Source organism: Danio rerio, chromosome 19 (assembly GCF_049306965.1).
Source record: "Danio rerio strain Tuebingen ecotype United States chromosome 19, GRCz12tu, whole genome shotgun sequence".
Classification (NCBI taxonomy): domain Eukaryota; kingdom Metazoa; phylum Chordata; class Actinopteri; order Cypriniformes; family Danionidae; genus Danio; species Danio rerio.
Genome location: NC_133194.1, coordinates 23,081,688 through 23,103,706, shown reverse-complemented (window position 1 = coordinate 23,103,706; position 22,019 = coordinate 23,081,688). Strand labels below are relative to the sequence as shown.

Sequence of the window (22,019 nt, the reverse complement as noted above, 5' to 3'; positions counted from 1 at the left end):
AATGGCTCACAGAGTAAACCTAAATTGCCCTTTGAAATGAAATGATGCACACGCACACATGCGCGCACACAACCCCCTGACACTGTACTGTATACCATAAATATTAGCCTGGAATGGTTTGGGACAAAATGAAGATAAATTGGACAACAGTGAAATTGGTTCCATGTGTCAAGCAGGGAACAGTTCCCAATGGATCAAGGCCAGAAGTGTCTTATAAAGTAGCTGGTGAATGATCTAAACGGGTTCCGTGGATGTATTTGAGGCAGTTTCTCAGATGATTAATCAGTCGGTGCTGAAAATGCTGAATTTGCTGTTATCACTTCTAAAATGACATGCTCAAATCAAACAGAGCTGATTTAGACATTGCTTTATGAAGGCGAGGGCAAGTTCACACAAAAATAAACATTTTGTCACCATTTACTCACCCTTCACTTGTGCAAAACATATATGAGTTTTTTCTGTTTAACAAAATAAAGATTAAGCAATTTAAGTTTTTGGATGAAATATCTTGTAAAATTATGGAAATATGCGCAAATTACATCTATGAGATACACATTCATATGTGGATTTTACACATATAAAATATACATCATATACAGTGAAGTCAGAATTATTAGCCCCCCCTTTGTGTTTTATTCTTTTTTAACTATTTACCAAATGATGTTTAACAGAGCAAGGAAATTTTCACAGTATGTCTAATAATAATTTTTCTTCTGGAGAAAGTTTTAATAGACATATGGCAAATATGGCCACTTGCATATATATTTTTCAACCATTGTAATTACAAATATGTACATACACTCACCACCCACTTTGTTAGGAACACCTTACTAGTAACGGGTTGGACCTGATTTTGCCTTCAAAACTGCCTTAATCTTTGGTGGCATAAATTCATTGACAAGATGCTCATTTGATTTTAAAGGGCCCAAAGTGTGACAAGAAAATATCCCCCACCATTACACCACCACCACCAGCCTGAACGGTTGATACAAGGCCGGATGGATTCATGCTTTCATGTTGTTGATGCCAAATTCTGACCCTACAATCTGAATGTCACAGCAGAAATTGAAACTTCTATTGTCCAGATTGTTTCAATCTTCTATTAAACAGTTTTGATAAGCCTGTGCGAATTGTAGCCTCAGTCTCCTGTTCCTAGCGGACAGGAGTTGCACCCAGTGTGGTCTTCTGCTGCTGTAGCCCATCTGTCTCAAGGTTTGAAGTGTTGTGCATTCAAAGATGCTTATCTGCATACCTTAGTTGTAATGAGTGGTTATTTGAGTTACTGTTGATTTTCTATCAGCTCGAAGCAGTCTGGCCATTTTCCTCTGACATCAACAAGGCATTTGCAACCTCAGAACTGCCGCTCACTGGTTCAAAGTCACGTAAATCTCCTTTCTTTCCCATTCTGATGCTCGGTATGAACTGCAGCAGATCGTCTTGACCATGTCTACATGCCTAAATGCATTGAGTTGCTGCCATTTGATCTAATTAGAAATTTGTGTTTACAAGGAGTTGGACAGGTGTACCTAATAAGAGTGTAATAAGAGTGAGTATATGTAATTCGTAATTCTACTGGTTAAAATTATATATATATATATATATATATATATATATATATATATATATATATATAATTTGCCGCTTGCCGCTTTTGCAATATTTCTAAATATCATCATATGTGTCATAAGTAATTTGCATATATTCCCATATATCAGATTTCTCTTTGGCATCCCTTTAAGGCTGTAACATAACCAGTGTTTGAATTTATTCTAGTATTTGTAATATTCTGGTCATTTTCGTTTTATACTAAGTGATTTTAAATACATACAAATGTGTGTATGATGATGACTGTGCAGGTCACAATGTACTGTAGGTGATATACAGATGCTACAATGCATGAATCGTTTTGCTGATTTTGCAGTAGTTCGTCAAACACTTGCGATCTATTTCTTTTCTGTTCCGTTTGCTTTCTTGGAAAAAAAGGTCAGTGTTCAGATCTCACCAGCTGCCTTTGTGACCTACTGTGTCACGATTACAAGAGTCTGCCATTGTAATTGCGGCCTCTGTGGGACCCAAAGTAAGCTGCAATAATTGGCCTCGAAAGAATATAGACCTCCTTTGAATAGACTGCAATGCAATATTCACTGTGAGCTTATAGCAATGCCTGGAGGCACTCCATCAACGAGACTGAAAGAATCTTCACATTTTGCTCAAGGACACAGACAAATCAGATTAAAATGCACATTGATCAGACTTTGCAGCTATATCAAAAATACATTATATATCCAAGTTATCATTTTTTGTGCGAGCAATGAATCAATAAAGAATGAAAAATGTATTCCAAATAATTTTACATTTAATTAATGGAAAATCTTTAAGGTTTTTGATTATCTTAGTTTTACAGTTTCTATTCATGTGTATTGACACAAAAGGAGACGGGAACCAGAGATGGAATTAAACAGTTTATTTAAATAGAATGGCAGGGTGAATAACAGGCGTTAATGGAGATGAATTGCAGGATGTATATGGATGAGAATCAAAGGGGCCAGAGGAGTATTGGTAGCCAGGCACACAGATAGATGGGATCAGGGACAACCAAAGGAAGTTCAGGAGAAACCACACTATGAAGGAGAGATGCAGACACTGGATATCCTAGGGAAATGAGAGAGTAAACTTAGATTTTATAGATAGAGTAGATTTTAGACACTGACTGTGTGGTGAGTGTAATCTTTCTAATACCAATGAGGCCAATGTCCTGACATTTTATCCTACCCATCAGATTAACAGTGTATTTGAATGGTTCTGATGTTGGTTTTAGGTAGGCAGCTTCATATCACACTACTCCACATTAAAATTTACATTGGAAGCAAAATCTGATGGGTAGCATATTGCATCATCAAAATATGCTACCTACTTTTTGAATGGGAGGTGGGACAATTTACCAAGATAGGACAAATCGACAGAACACCAGACACTGAGGACTGGCGAGAAGTTTTATGGTACTGGTGTGATGACAGTGAATGATGTGCTGGTGCCTGGCTAATTAGTAATCAGGTGACTGTAATCGTGATGATTAGGGTGACTGAGCATGCATTGGGAGAACCGGGCCTGTCTGTGAAATGTATACAGTATGCTTTCTCAGATGTGAGCATATATAACCAATTTAATTGGATGTAATTAAATTACATATCCTCTAAAAAATTAAAATGTTACTATTACTAAAGGATTACTATTTATTTTAAGGTAATGTAATTACAGCCCCTTATAACATACTTGGCTTAAATGACTAAATTCAATAGTATAAATTAGTTCAGTAAAGCAGTGTAATTGTATTATTCTGCTTTACAAATATTTTCAGAATAATTCTATTTTTCAACTAAAGGAGGTTGCATTTATCAATATGAGATGACAAAAAATAGTTCTGGTTTACATTCAGAAAATCAGAGTAACTTTTATTATTCAGACATTTTAAATAAAAATTTTTTTTTTTTTTAACCAAAAAGGTTATTGTTGTTTGACAATTGCACGTACTTAAGAATCTAAGAATTGAGTAAATGACAGTAAATGGTGTGTATGGAAATATGATGTCATTGCTGACATGATGTTTTACTTTTACTTTCCTTAAGTATTGCATTTTTAAATACAACTAAAATACCCTGTTTGATCTAAATAGTTAAAAACAAGAGTTTATTTAATTTAATTTCTATTGCTGATAAATTGAAGTTTGCAGGAATATTTAATAGGTATATAAATTCCTTACTGAGTAATTAAAACACCCCTCAGATATGGTAATTTAAGCACACATACGTAATTACAATTTTTTTATTTTTAATAATGTAATTAGTAATTAATATCTTTTTTTGATGTAATGTTCCCAACACTGAATTCAACAGAGTTTGTAGTTTTAGTCTTTGGCTTAGTTGGTTAAGTCCAGACCTAAAAGCTATTTTTAAGCTATATTTTTCAGTAGTCTACAGAACAAGCCATCATTATACAATAACTTGCCTAATAACCCTAACATGCTTAGTTAACCTAATTAATCAAGTTAAGCCTTTAAATGGCACTTTGAGCTGTACAGAAGTGTCTTGAAAAAAATCTAGTAAAACATTATTTACTGTCAGCATGGCAAAGATAAACACGCACACACACACACACACACACGCACGCACACACGCACGCACACACACACACACACACACACACACATTTAATTATTTGCCTAGTGTTATTTAATTATTTGCCTTTCACACCCTTAGTAACCTTACAGTATGTTATGTATTGTGCTGTACAAGCCAGTTCCATCTGGGTATAAAAATAGGTGTGAAAATGGGAGTTCATCCTTGTGGATTTGTGGAGATGATGTTTTTCATCATGCTTCGTGGCGTTATATATTCATGTATTCCTCTGACTGGTAGTTCATAAGACCTGTAAGTGTAGCACTGTGCGAAACATGAAGTACATTATCCTATTAAAATTCAGCATGAAGGAATTACATGCCCGAGCCCACCGAACAAATGAGACACATGGTCATGCAGGTCATTTCATTCTCTCTCTTCCTCCTTTTCCACTTTCATTCGCACACACGGACGACTCTGAAGACTGCAGAACATTTTCTCTTATTTTCATCAAGAGACAGAGATTACTTGAGATTTTTAATTAGTTTGGATTACATTTAGATTACATTCATGCAAAACTTTATGTGATATCACATATTGAAGTAGGATAATCTTGCTCTATTTTGTCAGATACAAGAAGAGTTTATATATATATATATATATATATATATATATATATATATATATATATATATATATATATATATATATATATATATATATACTGTATATAATTCTTTATCACCATCAAGAGTCTCAACAACTTCTGTTTAAACTGAAATGTATAGACAGGTAATACTTCAATATGCATTAATATACCTCATTAGTGGTTGCTGATTGTAATCTTAACATAAAACCATGAAATGAATAAAAAAAAAATAAGTAAGCAACCTGACAAAAACTGAATTTGAAAAACATGAAATTCACAGCATTGTCACTGCCACAACCAATATTATATATCTTAAAAAACACAGAGCACATATGACAGTATCATTGAGAAACATCAAACAATAACTTTGGAAACATGACAAATCACATGGAATCATAAATCTATACAAGAAGCAGAATACCAAAAAAAAAAAAAAAAAAAAGAAAAGAAAATTTAGAATAATCAATAAATCATGAACAGTCTTACTGCAATTATGCACATAATATCACATGTAATCAATAAAAAGTAGCATACACTACTACATTATTACTCTAACCACAAGTATTTGATTTTTGCAATCTTGTTACATAATTTAAATTACATTTTATCCGTTAGCCAGTTTTGGTGGTAGATATAGTGAAGCATTTGTTGTGTTTAAAAATAAAGTCATAGACTTCGTTTTCAGCTGGCTTAAAAAAATAAATGTTTATAGATTGTAGCTGAACCTGATTTCCTTTAGCCTCTCTCTATCTTTTCCTCATCAGAAAGCATCAAATCAGTAAACTGCTATCTAAACAGCGCTGACGTCACCACCAGAAAGCTCTTATTGACTCTTTCTGCTTTTGTGTTACATGTACATGCACATCAAGACCAAGAGATTTCCAATAATATGGATCCCAAATGTAAGCACATGTTAATTATGAGGAAATAATTGATTACAAGTAAAGGCCTGTCTACATTAAGAACCATCATACATTCTGAATGATAAAAATAGCTATATTGACATCCACCTCATATTTCATGTAAAAGCAGGTGCATCCATTGTAACATACATGCGTCACAACTTCCTATCTAATTCACTTCCATTCATTTTTAGCCATATAAAAGAGCTCACCATGCACTTTAATGTTGCAAACTGGAATTTTAGCAATCCATTTGTGAGGAATTGCTAAACACAAACACATCACAGACACAACACTCAACCAAATCTTAAGCCTCTAATAACTTTTTTTATTTGTCTTTACGACTAACATAAAGGAAAATTTGATGATGTTTCCACATTTTGATAACAAAATGAGAGATTGTGCTGGGCCATCTCCGCACATATAATCATTGCATATCATTGCTCAACATTGACATCTGATACTAAACGTGAGTGAACTGTCGCTGGCGTTGGTTGGTTTCGTTCGTACGTCATGGCGAAACACCTAATGAATCGGTATCAAGGCGACTCGTTTGAAGCACTATGAGTCGACTCTTTTATAGATGAATCAACCGTTTTAAACACTGTATTCTTACAGATTTAAGCCTTAGCTGGATACTTCACTTCACTTAGAGCTGTGTTACACACTACATGGAGGGGAATTTTCAAAAACCCATAATATGGGCTCTTTAAGGTAATGTAATTACAGCCCCTTATAACATACTTGGCTTAAATGACTAAATTCAATAGTATAAATTAGTTCAGTAAAGCAGTGTAATTGTATTATTCTGCTTTACAAATATTTTCAGAATAATTCTATTTTTCAACTAAAGGAGGTTGCATTTATCAATATGAGATGACAAAAAATAGTTCTGGTTTAAATTCAGAAAATCAGAGTAACTTTTATTTTTCAGACATTTTAAATAAAAATTATTATTTTTTTTTAACCAAAAAAGGTTATTGTTGTTTGACAATTGCACGTACTTAAGAATCTAAGAATTGAGTAAATGACAGTAAATGGTGTGTATGAAAATATGTACAAAATATGTTTTGTACAAAACAAAACAAAACAAACACGAATTATGTATGTTTGAATTATTAGCCCCCATGGATTATAAGCCTCCTGTTTATTTTTTCTTCAATTTCTGTTGAACGGAGAGAAGATTATTTCAACACATTTGAAAGTAAATAATACTGTCATGATGACAATAAATAATATTTTACTAGATTATCAAAAAAAAAAAAAAAAAAAAAAAAAAAAAAAAAAAAAAATATATATATATATATATATATATATATATATATATATATATATATATATATATATATATATATATAATATATATAGTTTTTTTAACTGCTTTTATTCTAGCCGAAATAAAATAAATAAGACTTTCTCCATAAAAAATGTTATCTATCTATCTATCTATCTATCTATCTATCTATCTATCTATCTATCTATCTATCTATCTATCTATCTATCTATCTATCTATCTATCTATCTATCTATCTATCTATCTATCTATCTATCTATCTATCTATCCAAAAATGCACATACAAGCAAGTTTTTGCAGCTTTATTTTGGGATTTTCCCTTCATACATAAAAATATCTAGAAGGCATGGGACAGTTTTTCTCAGTTACTTTGGTGCATTTCTCACAACACTATTTACATTTGCACAACAGTTAATGCATTTCTCAAAACAATTCGTACAAACTGCAAAACCTAGCTGATAACCTGCAAAAGTGTTTCACTTGCTCAAAATGGATAGCTCATTCCTTAAAAGCAAGTATTGATGTCAATGAAAGTGTCAGTGTCATCAAGATGAAAAGTCCTGCCACTATTGTTTTTTAACAAGATAGTCAAATGGCTTTGTCATGTTTTTATTATGACAGTTTACTCTATAAATGTTTTCCAATGCAAAAAAAGTCAGATTTTGGTGACACTTGAAAATTGGTTAAATTGTTTGTTAAAACAAAAGATTTATTTATTTTTTATAAAATTATCTTGACAGATTTTGACAACTAGTTTAACATTTCTTTATGTAATAACTCAAGTAATGAAATGAGGACAATTAGTTTTTTATGGAATGACTATTCAACATTCACAAATTTATTTAATTTTGACTGACATGACATAAGCAAATGATAATGTTATGAAACAGCAGAGAGTTTTGTGAAAGTAATTGATGCTTGTCCAAAAGCATTTGCAATTTTTTGGAAGGAATGAGAAACTGCTAATATGATGTGCACAAATGACTAATTGTTTTAAGAAATGCATTACCTGTTGAGCAAATAAAAATAGTGTTGTGAGAAATGCACCAAAGCCACTAAGAAAAGCTGTAACATGACATCAGATTGATGTTGAACCCCAACGTTATGGGGACATTGCGTTTAGTGTATAAATGAAAATCGGGTAGATCCTTAGACGCTGACTAGACATTAAATTTTGGTCACCTGACGTCACAACCTAAATCTAACCTAATATTAACACCTTGTTATGACAATGTGTGCCTGCTCTGTATACCTTATCACTGTTCCCTCTTCTTAAGCTGAGATTCTATGTAAGGACACAACTACATCTAAACAGAGCAGACTGCATGCCAGTTTCAAGAGAAAAGGAAAGACACCATCATTAGCAACTCTGTTTACAAAAAGAGGTGGAAGAATGGCAGAGTCCATAGTTTTCTTAGAGGCACGCACACATGAAGAAGTAGCTGGTTACATAAACTGTCATGAAATTCAAACGTCAATTATGGCACATAAATACAATTTAAATAATACGCATAAATAGACACAGCTGCATGCTTTCTTTTCAAATTCTCTGAGCTGACAGACACCACAAACCTGACTAAACACAAGAAATCTACAAATGTGAACATTTATTCTGATGTCACCTTTTAACTAAAGTGTTACTAATACCATATCTATTATTTGAGCTGTATAGCTGTTTAAACATCCATTTGAAGGTCACATTTCATTCAATAAAATTGACTTTTCAAAATGCCACTACATGAACTGCATTGCCAAGACATCCAACAAACCTTTTGACCTTGGACTAGTGTTATAGATTAACCTTGAAGAAGTAAAAAATGAAAAGCGACCAACAAACAGTGCTCCCCGAAGTCCATTAAGCTATTTGAGACCGACTACACTAGTCACAAATCATTTCTCATACGTCCAGAAGTGAGTTCATGCAGTGCTAGTAAATCTTCTGGCCTCAGCAATTCAAGATTCAGCCGTTTTGTTGATGTGCTTGTTATGCAACACTTCTGTCTACTGACACAAGCCTGTCTGTCCTTCCTCCATTTAACCTTTCTGTACAAGCTCCCAGAGACGTTTGTGATTCCCGATATCTCCAGCTACCAGGAGAGAACGCCTCTTTGTACACAACTTCCCCGTTTTAATGTGGTTTTAAAAGGCTTTTCATATCATTCACATAGCAAGTGGCTCCCTTTTGCACTTAAACTTGAAAAGGAAAAGGATGACAGAAGACAGCCTGCTTTCTGCACCGGGAGCAAAAAAAAAAACACCCAAAAAACTCTTCATTGGAGATGGCGACAGCAGCGGTGATGATGCTAGAGCCAATTTAGTTCTCCCGCTGAAGCCCTTGAGCCCAAAAAGGGGTGGGGGGGTTGGGTGCTGAGGTGATTGACGACCAAAGCACAGAGCGTGCACCGCTTTAACAATTGCACAAGACGCTCACAAAGCAATTTCTGCACTGCCAAAGTCCATATGAGCCGAGTTTATCAAAACGTCTGAGTGTTGTAGAAGGTCTGTGTGGAGATGGAGGAGCTAACACTGACCATAACAACATATGTCCAACATTATCAAAGTAAACAAGTTACTGTAGAGTTTATGAAAGATTACGTTTCAAATGCTATCAAAAACAGAACCCAAAGGTCATGGACACAATAGACATGTGGGGGTACATGTTCCAGTATGCTGGTTGGTTGATTTAAGTTACATTTATGGGCTTTTCTACCTCACTTCATCAATATCAAAATTGCTGCAAAAGGAAAATGACAGTGATTTAAATACAGCTGATTAATGTTTGTAAACTCTTTTATGGTAGAAATGTAACATTTTTAGACAAAATGATGCTGTGATGTCATTGCATGATGATGTCATTTTGTTGATATGACACATTGCTTAAAAAAAACAAGATATGACACAAAGCTGTAAGCAAATACAAATTAGCCTTTGTTGTGTTCCAGACAACTTGGAATTTACTTTTCCTACTTCCTAGTGGTAAATAATGACTAGACTGACATTTGACGTCAATCATCTGACCTGCAAACACAGCACAACCCTGACTTCAGCAAGATGAGTCACTTGACATCACTTCACAGATGTTGGCTAGTTCTGCTAAAGCAAGATTAGCACTGGGCTATCTTATGTGAAATATATGACTAAACTTTCAAATATGATTACACTGCAAAATAAGTGGGAACCCTATTAATAAAGATTTTTATTTAATTTTATTAGATTTAAAGTTAAATATTTTTTTTTGTCAGCTATTTTCTATTGTTTTAGCAATAATTGACAATAAAATGAAATGTTAAAAAAATATTCATATCTCAAATGGTAAAAATGCGATTATGATATGCGATTGACTGGAATGCATTGCAGTCAGAAGTGGGACACTTCACTGCTGAAATTCCTAAGTTGTGTGGAATGTAGGTAGCATAATTATGCAAAATTGGGGTGCGTTTCCCAAAACCATCGTTAGCCAACTACGGTTGCAAGTTCCGTTGTTACAAACATAGTTTGTTGATTTGCCGTTTCCCAAATCCATCTCTCCAATGAACATTCGCAAACTTCGTCGCAAACTTGAGCACTCGCAAGCACACCTCTGAAGCTGTAGTTAGAAACATAGTTCCTGGCTGTGTTCTATTGCCAATTATCCCCCTATGCACCATTCATTTAGAACTTTCTAAGATTCAAAGTTGGAATTATTAATAATAAAAAATCATTAAGGTCATCTCTCTTAGGTGTAATTTGCTTTTAAACTATTTTTATAGTTCAGTTTTAGCGATCTTCATGTTTACAATTGTGCTCCCTTCGTAGTGCATTTGATGTCATTTGATGTCATTTTGAACACAGCCTCATATGCTATAGGTGACCTATTATTTAAAAGTAGAATTTATGTTACGTCTCCAAAGCTTGTGAAAACAAAAAGCATACGTTAATTCTTTTCATTTATAGTAGGTTATTTATTAAGTATCTGTACTGTATATGACATGGGCCTGCTGGTTAGAACTTACTGCTGTGAATTTCAAGTGTCATATTGTAAAAGTAGACTTTTCTACCAAATTTTAAACTAATATATAAATTAACATTAACATATAAATTAATAAATAAATGAACAATGTCCTACTTAATAATAATAATAATAATAATAATAATAATAATAATAATAATAATAATAAGAAGAAGAAGAAGAAGAAGAAGAAGAAGAAGAAGAAGAAGAAATATCAGTAATATTATTAAAATTATTATTAAAGTATGATTTTTTCATTTCTTATGCATGATAAATATAAAATTTCATTTAATAATAATAGCCTTATTATTTATTTATTTATATGATTTATATAAGATATTAGAATTTGTGTTAGCTTTTGTAAATAATTTTATGTTTTAAAATAGGATATGTCATATTCTCAATAATCTCAATTTATTAAGGAAACATAGGCCCTATATGTGCCATTTACATATATTTCAGTTACAGTTTTTCTCAGACACTTTGGTGCATTTCTCACAACACTATTTACATTTGCACAATAGGTAATGCATTTGCTTATGTCATGTCAGTCAAAATTTACTAAACTTGTGAATGCTGAATAGTCATTCCATATAGAATGTAATATAGTCCTAAATGTAATAGTCCTCATTTCATTACTTGAGTCATTACATACAGAAATGTTGAACTAGTTGTCAAAATCTGTCAAGCTAATTTAATAATTTTTTAAGATCTTTTTTTTTTCCTCAAAATGTCAGCTAAATTGGACGATTTTATGAATGATTTACAGACCTGTGTATGTTGTAGGTTCAGTTCCAATATGTACTGCAATATTGTTTACAGTTGTGCACAGCTCCCAAATGAAGTTTGTGTTTGTTGTAAATAAGGGTGTATTTATTCTTTTGCACAATGCTGTGAATAAATTAGAATTGCAGTGAGCAAATGCAGTAAAAATGTGAAATATACTACTTTACTGTAGTTTGTCAAATGGCTGTCTTGAGCATTTTTAGGAAGTGTCACCAAAATCTGACTTTTTTGTGCATTGGAAAACAATTACAGAGTAAACTGTCACAATGAAAACATGACAAAGCCATTTGACTGTCTTGTTCATAAACAATGATGGCAGGACTTTTCATCTTGATGACACTGACACTTTTATTGACATCAATACTTGCTTTTAAGGAATGAGCTATCCATTTTAAGCAAGTGACACTTTTGCAGGTTATCAGCTAGGTTTTGCAGTTTGTACTAATTGTTTTGAGAAATTCATTAACTGACTAAATGACACGTCCATACCTGCCAACATTTGTCTCTAAAAATCTAGGAGCAGGGAAAATGGTGGACGATGGTGGCTGTTGTCACATGGGGCCCTATCATACACCCGGCGCAATGTGGTGTGACGCAAGTTTTGCACCACGCTGCTTAAATAGCAAATGCATTTGCTCTCATATGTGCGCCCATAGGCGTGTTGAGGTGCGTTGCTGGCGCGTTGCTATTTTGAGAGACTACAGTATAATGGACTGTGCAATAGACCAGATCAAGACGGTGTATAGCCCAACGCAGAGCGCATTAGTTGTGGCCCTCGATTACAAACTGCTTAATACACACAAGATTTACAGCGATACGCAAATATCTTTATTTGTATTATTATTTATAATAATTTATTATTAAATAAATTTTTTTGTTTTAATATTTAATAAATTTATTATTTGTAGTATTATTTATTTTATGCATATTCATATTTGTTTTTATTAAAAACAAGCTTAGATTTGCCCACCTGTCAGGTTTTAGATCATATGGGGCATAGCATGTATATTTGGACACAATTCAGTTTTTTGAGCACACTTCGTTATTATTGTTCATTTATTCATTTGCTGGAAATTAGAACTGAATTTAGAAATAGTTTTGAAACAAATCTTTGTGCTTGACAAGCAAAATTAATTATTTATAGGCTAATGGATGTCTGTGCGCACAAGAAGTTTCCCTATCCACGAGAGTGAAAATGAAAATAAAGAATAAGAAGGCTCATCTTTCATTCTCACATGTAGATGCTCTGTTTAACTGTTTTCTTACTAGTGAAAGGCTAATTTTTTCCACTTACAAAGTCTGTCATGAAAACAGCAAATGCGCTATGGCACGACGCAACTGACTCTTTAAGGGAATGAGAGATGAGACTCTGATTCGTTTATTCTCAAAACACACCTAAACTCATTAAGAGAATAAGCTCAACCCTGTTAGACAATGTGCCACGGCTCAAGGCGGAATTTTTCAGACCTTAAAATAGCAAAAGTAGATTCTGACACACCCTTAATGTGTTTGCGCCCTGCGCTATGGACTTTGCGCATGGATCATCAAAATAGAGGCCATGGTGTCCTTGCCACTGTACTGTCATCCTTCATTATTATTTTGAGGAACTGAAGCTGATGTGGTCATAATAATACTGTTTCCCCAAACCGAAAAGTTCTAACAACTGATGTAGCTTAATATTTGTTTTCACAGTATAAAATGTGTGTAGTTTTGGTGAAATAAAATAACTGTAATCAATAAAATGTCCATCATATAAATGTAAATTAGTCAGAAAAACGTAAATTGTACTAGCTTTTTAGATGATATAGATATAGACATATTTATCTAGATATGATATAGCTAGTCACATGTGTTTCTGTAATAGTTCAACCACAGTGGGGTTATGCATTAGCATATTATTGTAAAACTATATTCTACAGTAACATGTTATGTCAGTTAGCATTGAATTATAAATTTACTTACTTATGAAAATATTACTGGAGTTTTTTGGAAGAAAGAACAAAATGGGAGGGTGGCAGTAGATGGGTCTGAAATATGGGAGACTCCTGAGAGATAAGTGAGAGTTGGCAGGTATGGACTTGTCTTGTGTATTCTATTGTATTTGCTATAAATGAATAATAGACTATTTTGGAGGATGTAAACTATAACAATGGTCCCAACGTATTTCCTGTTTTACATTTTTAATTTTCATAGCTTCCAAAAATCGAAAAATGTCCACATATTGATAATAATGCTATGATAGCTGTTGTAACATGAAGATATTATTGAATTGCCTCTTGTTAGAGCTATGAAATGGTATGATAAGAAGCAGGAAATGCTTGTAGGCCAATGACATTACCAAATTGAACCTTCTATAGGTAGGTCAGTGTATGCTCTATTCAGCTGTTTTCGTGTCTGTCAGCTTTAACTATATTTAAAAATTAATAAAGTATTACAACTGAGAACAATGTTTTGTGTAAAGTTTATGTTTCAAATTTATATATCAGCAAAATAAACAGCCAATAAACTGTCTATTAACAGCTTGGATATATCCCTTACTTACTGAGTGAGAAATTTTCGGTAAAACTTTATAATAACTACACACTATAAACCATGTATTAAGCATTAGCATCTAGTGAATTCATTATTTGTTAAGCATTAACTCTACATTAATAAATGTTAGTAAGCAGTTTACAACTGCAGCTACAAATGCCTTATTCATGACTTACAACCACATGTATAACGAGCTTAATAATTGTACTTTCATACTTTGTTAATGGTTTATTTTTCATTACTAAATTAAGTATTGCATTATTTACAAACCAGTTGTATTTAAGAGTAGTTGGAGGTTTTTAACATCATTCAGAATGAGTTAGTAAATGATTAATAAACTGTTGAAATTAAGGTTTATAAATCTTATTATTCAGGTGGTCTTATTAATGGTTACTATGTATGTTAACAAATGCTTTATTAACTCAACTCCATGCAGTTTTGTGACCTGATCTTATGTGAGGACTATTCATGCTTCATAAATCCCTTATAAATGATAATTAAAGGTTTGGTATTAAATGAACAATAATCATTGCAATCTTATCTAAAAAATCAAATTATTGTAAATATGTAACATTGCTGAAGAACAGGAGTGTCAAAATACGACATAAAATTGTATAAAACAACAATAATATAATAATTTAACAATATAAAAAGATGCAATGTTTAAACTGTACAGTCATTTTTTTTTAGATCAGGTTGCAAAGATTTACTTTTCATTTGATACAGTTTGATTTGTGTATCTTCAAATGAATAGAAATGAATAATGTTGTTCATGTACTTCTTTCCTTTTTAGAATTTAAATGACTCTTTAATTGTCATTTATAAAGCAAGAATAGTCCTCACTTTAGATTAGGTCACAAAACTGGATGAAGTTGAATTAATAAAGCATTTATTAACACATTAGTTAACTAAAAATATATGCCTGAATAATAATATATATAAATGTTGATTTCAACAGTTTATTAATCATTTACTAAATCATTCTGAATGATCTTAAAAAAACCACCAACTTTGCTTAAATAACTGGTTTGTAAATAATGCAATACTTAATTTAGTAATGACAAATAAATCATTAACAAAGTATGTAAGTACAATTATTAAGCTCATTATACATGTGGTTGTAAGTCAAGAATACAGCATTAATAGCTGCAGTTATAAACTGCTTACTAACATTTATTAATGTAGAGTTAATGCTTAACAGATAATGAATTCACTATTTGCTAATGCTTAATAAATGATTCATAGTGTGTAGTTATTATAAAGTGTTACCAAATTTTCGGTGATGCAAAAATTGAATAGATAATTTTGTTCAGAAATATGGTCTTTTTTTAGACATGAACTATTGAAACAAATGAATAAATTTGCAAGTTTTTAACTAATTATCGTATCTGAAATACAGTCTAGTGTGCACTGTAAATTTCTCTGTGTGTGGTTATGTAAATATAAAATAGAAGCTCAAGCCTGACTCTATTTACTACTGTACATGAATGCAACTCACTGCAATTCATCTCCCCTTACAAGATTGGATCAGGTCGTCCATCGATGGATTCAGTTGGTGTCATCGCTGAACAATGAGACCTTGCTCTCCATCTGACAGCTCTGAGGAAACACGCGGGTTTAAGCAGCCGCCGAGCCACGGGAGAATCACTTCAGCTGCTGAAGGCCATTGATCTTCTCCGGCTCCTCTCCCGCCTGACGAGAAAGCGAAGAGCTCTCCGGAGAAACATATTTTCACAGCCATTCATCACCACCTGCAACGTTAATGTGTTACACATGAACACGCACATGCAAAAACCTTGTTGATTTGCATGCTCATAAATGTGGTTGTTCTGAAGTATAAATGTAGGACAGCACATAGTCAAAAGCTGCTGTAAGCATTTCAGGAATACATGCATAACATTGTCCTTCTACCTGACAGATATCATTTGAATGGGTGTGCTTAGAAAAATGAGAAATTGCTTCTGTGACAGCCTTAGGCACGATAACTAAAAAAAAAAATTTGCATACTTCTGCAATATATTATTGGTAAGTTGTGTAAACGCAGGCAGAGTGTATCCTATTACAAGTACCCAAGTGGAAACTCGCAACGTGTTCCATTTGGAAGAGTTCCTTCCTATGGGGCTGTTCCCACCTGGTCATTTCATGCATCTTTTTCTGACAGCATTAACAATGCAAAGATGCATCATGCACCTACATTAGCTTCTCTTTTAATACAGAGAAAAAAATATCCATTTACAAAGGCAGAGATTTTTAAGTAGGTTATTTAAAAATGTATGTTTTGAACAATGTCTTGCATGTACACTGCAAAAATTGCTTTTCTTACTTAGATTTTGTCTTGTTTCTAGTCCAAATATCTAACATGTCTCAAATCAAGAAGCATTTTCTAGACAAGCAAAACATATTGTCTTGTTTTAAGAAATAATATAGAAACAAGACAAAAAATCTAAGTAAGAAAAGCATTTTTTGCAGTGTATCTGTTTTGACAAAAATATATATTTCATTTATAACAGCAGGCTTTGTTTTGGAATTGTGGAACCCAAATTGTCTGATGATGTTTTACTGGAAATTGGGTGAGTCATTTGCATGCTGAATAAGATATGAAGAGTTCTGATGCAAAAACTACGGTGGCCGGGAAGTGCAAAACAACATTGCAAAGTATGAAACACTTATAAAAAACTCGAGACAAATTTACATTTTGAAAAACATTTTTACCTATCATCAGACACAATTACATAGGAAAAACAATTTTACCAAGGACGAAACAAATTTACATTTTAGAAAAAAATAAACAAGACGCAAAACACTTTTACAAATCCCGAAACAAATTTACAATTACAGATTCCTTACGGAAAGGGAATGTACCACACACCGGAAGTGGCGTGGAATGTACCACACTAGGAGTGATGCGGGGGAAAGTTCTTGTTGGTGAGCACGGTAAACTTGTGCTGTGGAGTACATGACGTAAACAAAGTTTATGGTGACCGAACATATATATATATAAAAATTCATGATGTTGAAATAGGATCCAAATAAAAGTGATTTTGAGGCCCACCGCTTGCTCTTTATTCAAACTACTTATATTTCAAGAGTTCACATTTAGCTGATGATTCATAATAAAAGCTTGTTTAGCATGTTGTCCCAGGAGAAAGCACTGAGCTTATAAGGTCATCAAGCCCTGGGCTCCCTCCAGTTTGCAGGGCGAGAGGGAAGTTTGAGCTCAGGTATATCTTGATGAACTCCCCCGGCTTATTTCTTGCTAAATGATGGATGACTGAGGAGAGGAGTACTCGCCAAGAGCTTGGCTATGATATCAATTTTGTGTGTTCAATTTACTTAGGGTGCGTATTATTTGGACTGTGGGAGGACACCGGAGAACCTAAAGAAAACTCACACGAGCATGGGAGAATACCAGGATCACATGCTTAGGATCACATGCTTAGGATTGACCATGGCTGGTCCCGAATAAGCATTGCCTGATTTACCAATCAAATGATTCCTAACTCATTATACTAAGCCAGAGTTTCTTACCTTAGTTATCTTCATCTTAAAGAATCCCCCCTCCTCCCCCGTGTTATTTGGACTGTGGGAGGAAAATGGAGAACCCGAGGAAAACCCACGCAAGCACGGGAGAACAAGCTAAACTCCACACATAAATGTCGCCTGGTTTAGTAGGGACTTAAAACAGAGGCATTCCTGCTGTGAGACAACAGTGCTAATCACTGGGCCACTGTGTCGCCCTTCTAAAAAGGAGGGAAAGTAGGAGTGGGTTCTTCAAGATGAAGATATTGACATAATAAACTGGTTATTTATAGTGAGTTAGGGATCATCTGATTGAATAATCTATCATTAGCTGATGCTGGAACAGCTGAGAACAATCATAAGCAAGTGATACTCTCAAAATTTGTTTATAAATAAACTTCACAAATTGAACTAAAACAACAATTCTTTAGTTTTTTTTTTTGCGAGAACTCAATTGCTTTATGTGTAATCCACTTAAATTTGTAAATTAAATTAATTCCTTCATGTTTTCCCAATATACATTGATTGTGTGCAACCCAGCATTGTTTACAGTGTATAAGTGCAGTTTTCCTCATCCACTGAATTGATTGAAGGGGACATATTAACATGTCTCTATAGTAATGCATATAAACATATCCACAAGACAGGATTTGCAAAGAAACTGGGATTAAAAGATCTGTTCCAACTGTCTGTGATCAGCTGCACATCAAGAAAGAGTTTTACAATTTTACAACATTTTTTCAGTGAAGTTTATTCTTAAACTAATTTCAAGAGGATCACCTTCTTAGAATTGACCATGGCTGGTCCCAAATTAGCAATGCATGATTTACCAATCAGATGATTCCTAACTCTATAATTAGCCTAACTATAATTAGCGAGAGTTTCTAACCTTAGTTATCTTCATCTTGAAGAATCCCCCCTCCTCCCTCTTGCCTTTTCCTTGATAGGGCAGCGCGGCAGTCGTAAGAAGCCTCACAGCACGAATGTCACTGGTTCAAGTCTTTACTTGCCCAGTAGACATTTCTGTGCAGACTTTACATGTTCTTCCCGTGATTGCGTGGGTTTCCCCCTGGTTCTCTGGTTTCCTGCTACATCCCAAAAACATGTGTCATAGATGAATTGACCAAACTGAATTGGCACAATTGATGAGATCTTAATCAGCAATAAATAAGCAGGGGAGTTCTCGAGGCCTACCACCTCAAACTCTCCTCTCCCTTGCAAACTGAGGGAGCTCCATAGCCTTAGTATCTTATGAGCTCAGGGCTCTTTCCTGGGACAGCATACCAAACATGCTTAATAATCAAATATCAGCTAAGTGTGAACTCTTGAAAAAAGTGTATGTTTGTCATAAAGGCAAGACAGAAAAAATCGCTATTTAATTCATAACCGCTGGAATCAGCACAGCCACATAGTGTCAGTACAACTATATACAAAGATACTTCAATCACACAACAGGGGTCCCAGTTTGTAGATGTTAAACCAGGTTTAATTTGTACAGTAGCATAATATATCCATATAACAGTGTATCCTGTCATATTTACCGCAAGTAGACATGCAAAAACAGTGCATGTTTAAAGTGTGTATGTACTGTGAACTTTGCAATGGCATTTGTGTGTGACTCATTGTTGCAGAAAGGCTTGAATAAGCCTCACAACAAATACATCATATAACCTTACTTTGTATTTTGACTCATAAACTGGATCTCTGGACACAAATGTCAAAATGGTGGGCAATCGTTTGCATTTAAAGGCACAGGCTTCAAACACAATAACAATTACCTCTAACCCAAAAATTGGTATTTTTTCGTAGGATATAATAAATGATCTGAAAGGTATTTTGAGCTGAAACTTTACAGACACATTCTGGAGATACTGAATATTTCTTAAAAAAACAGAAACCCTTAAAACTGTTTACTTAAAAACATTTTGAATATATAAACAGCTTTTTCTCTCAAAATTGTCTAATTCAAATATTTTGTGAGCAATCCCAAAAATTCTTGGGTGAAGCAAATGTTTTACAAAAGAAAACCAACACATTGTAACTATATGTTTAAACAAGGCATAAACAAGTTACAGGAGAACAACAGAGCAAACAGAAATATATGCATCTCTTTCATCAAAACATTTGCTAATAATCAAATGACTATTTCTACATAATAAAAAATATTGTCATGACCCAGCTTTGACACAGTTTTGTCCTCACGATCCACAATATTAAGAGTTCTGACCTTGTTCCAAATACATTAATGAGCCCACAAATGTGCCCTACTGAGACGGCTGTGTCCAGACTACCCTGGTTCTTCTCTGTAAGTGCATGTGCTCATTTGAATGGAAGAGCTGTATTGTACACATTAATGGATGGGCGAAGTGATGAATAGCCACTGTATTTGGGTCAGGGCTATCAGAAAACAGTGAATAGCACTTTTTGTTCATGTCAGGACACAAATATGCGCGCACACACAGAACATCAGTTGCTTGTGGAGAAGCACTATGTAGGTAATCAAAAGTTTTAGCTATTCTGTCTGCATAGCCAGTATCCTGCTCTCTTATCGTACTATAAATATCTTTCTGGCTCAGCTTTTTCCATGTTTTTTCGCCTCTGTCTCCATCCCTGCGTTGTCACCTCAGCCTCTCCCCATCTCTAATACTCATCCAGTCCGTTGTGTTTGTCTGCGGTTCAGGTACAGACTGTGAGAAGGATAATGACTGCTCAATGTGTGAACTGTTGTGGCTGTAGGGGAAAAAAGTAGCTGTGTTTTTACAGCGTAATTAAATATGGATGAAACTGAAGTAAATGCTCCGATTCAAAGAAGGAAACACCTCATACGCTCTTTTACATCAACCTCAGGACATTGTTATGGTGAACATGAAACACTGTTCGCATCCCTTTTGATTTCAATAAATAATGTTTTTTTTTTTTTTTTTTTTTGGAGGAAATTGAGGTAAAATTTAAGACAGGACTTAATTTAGGTTTCAGAAGCTGACTGCATAGTAAAAAATGGGCATTAAGTTTGTAAGGGTGTAATGGTTCATGTTTCTTATAAAACTGTACGTTTTGTTTTTGGGGTCATTGTTACACTTAAAAAAGGATCATGATGAAGTTTACAATTAATTCAACTTCATTTATTAATTTTCTTTCTGCTTAGTCCCTTTATTTGTCAGGGGTTGCCACAGTGGAATGAACTGCCAGCTTATCCAGCATATGTTTTACACCGCGACTGCCCTTTCAACTTCAACCCTGCGCGTGTGACCTTTTGGTACCCTTTCTTTTGTTTGGTAACTTTTTGAAAGGGTTACGGAAAAGTTGTACGGTTCGGTTTGGTACACCTTTTGACAATGGAAACGGTCATAAAGGCCAAACCAAACCGTACCGCACCGTACCGCTCAGTGGAAACGAGCTATAAGAGACTAAGCCGAAGGATTGAATGAAGGATTTCCCGCAGTCAAAAATCAATTCAAAATAAAGCTTTTGATGAGACGCATTAGAAACTATGAACATTTTTATGACAAATACATAACAAAAAGACAATAACAACACTGTAAAAATTGCTGTAAGTTTTACAGTATTGCTAGTAAATTTTACAGTATTATTATCAAAATGTACAAGTGCTCTGTAAATTAACAGTTACAATTGTGCTGTACTTTTACAGCACAGTTGCAATTGTTAATTTACAGTGTGCTTGTACATTTTTGCCAGTAATGCTGTAAAAATTGCTAGTAATACTGTAAAATTTACAAGCACAGTTTAAATTAATTACTATTGTGCTGTAAAACTACATAATTGTTTAGTAATTCAGGAATGTCTCATTTTTATTTTGCACAACAATTATTTTGTAACATATATGTAGAATTTTGTACAGTAGGCTACTTTTGTGCTCAAAATCCTCCAAATTCCTGCAACATTTGCCTGAAACATCTGTCATTTACATTCATCAGTCTCCTATTTCTCGTCACTTGCATCATACATTTATCACCCAACTTCCTTGTTTCCCCTGTTATTTTCCTGGGTTTCACTCCATCTCTTTCCATATCTCTGACCTACCTTACCTCATCTTTTCTCCATTTGTTTTAGTTGTTCCAGTAGCCATGGAAACCTGTCAACACTGTATTCTCCTCAGATGAACCGCAGTGGTGGCGACAAAAAGGCACACACTGGTGCGGTCTGGCATGCGTGCGGGGCTGTGTTTCCTGACGCATACACTCAAGACATCTGTCATGTGCTGGTAGAGGGAGAA

The 22,019-nt window shown here is 34.1% G+C and overlaps 1 long non-coding RNA gene across 1 annotated transcript; it reads right to left on the bottom strand.

Annotated features, from left to right (window-relative positions):
* Positions 1–2,450: 2,450 nt before the first annotated feature.
* Positions 2,451–22,019, bottom strand: LOC141379071 (uncharacterized). Its single transcript, XR_012395038.1, has 3 exons — positions 21,832–22,019; positions 15,765–16,017; positions 2,451–2,652 (listed from the first exon to the last, which is right to left on the bottom strand). It is a non-coding gene; the product is annotated as an uncharacterized lncRNA (long non-coding RNA).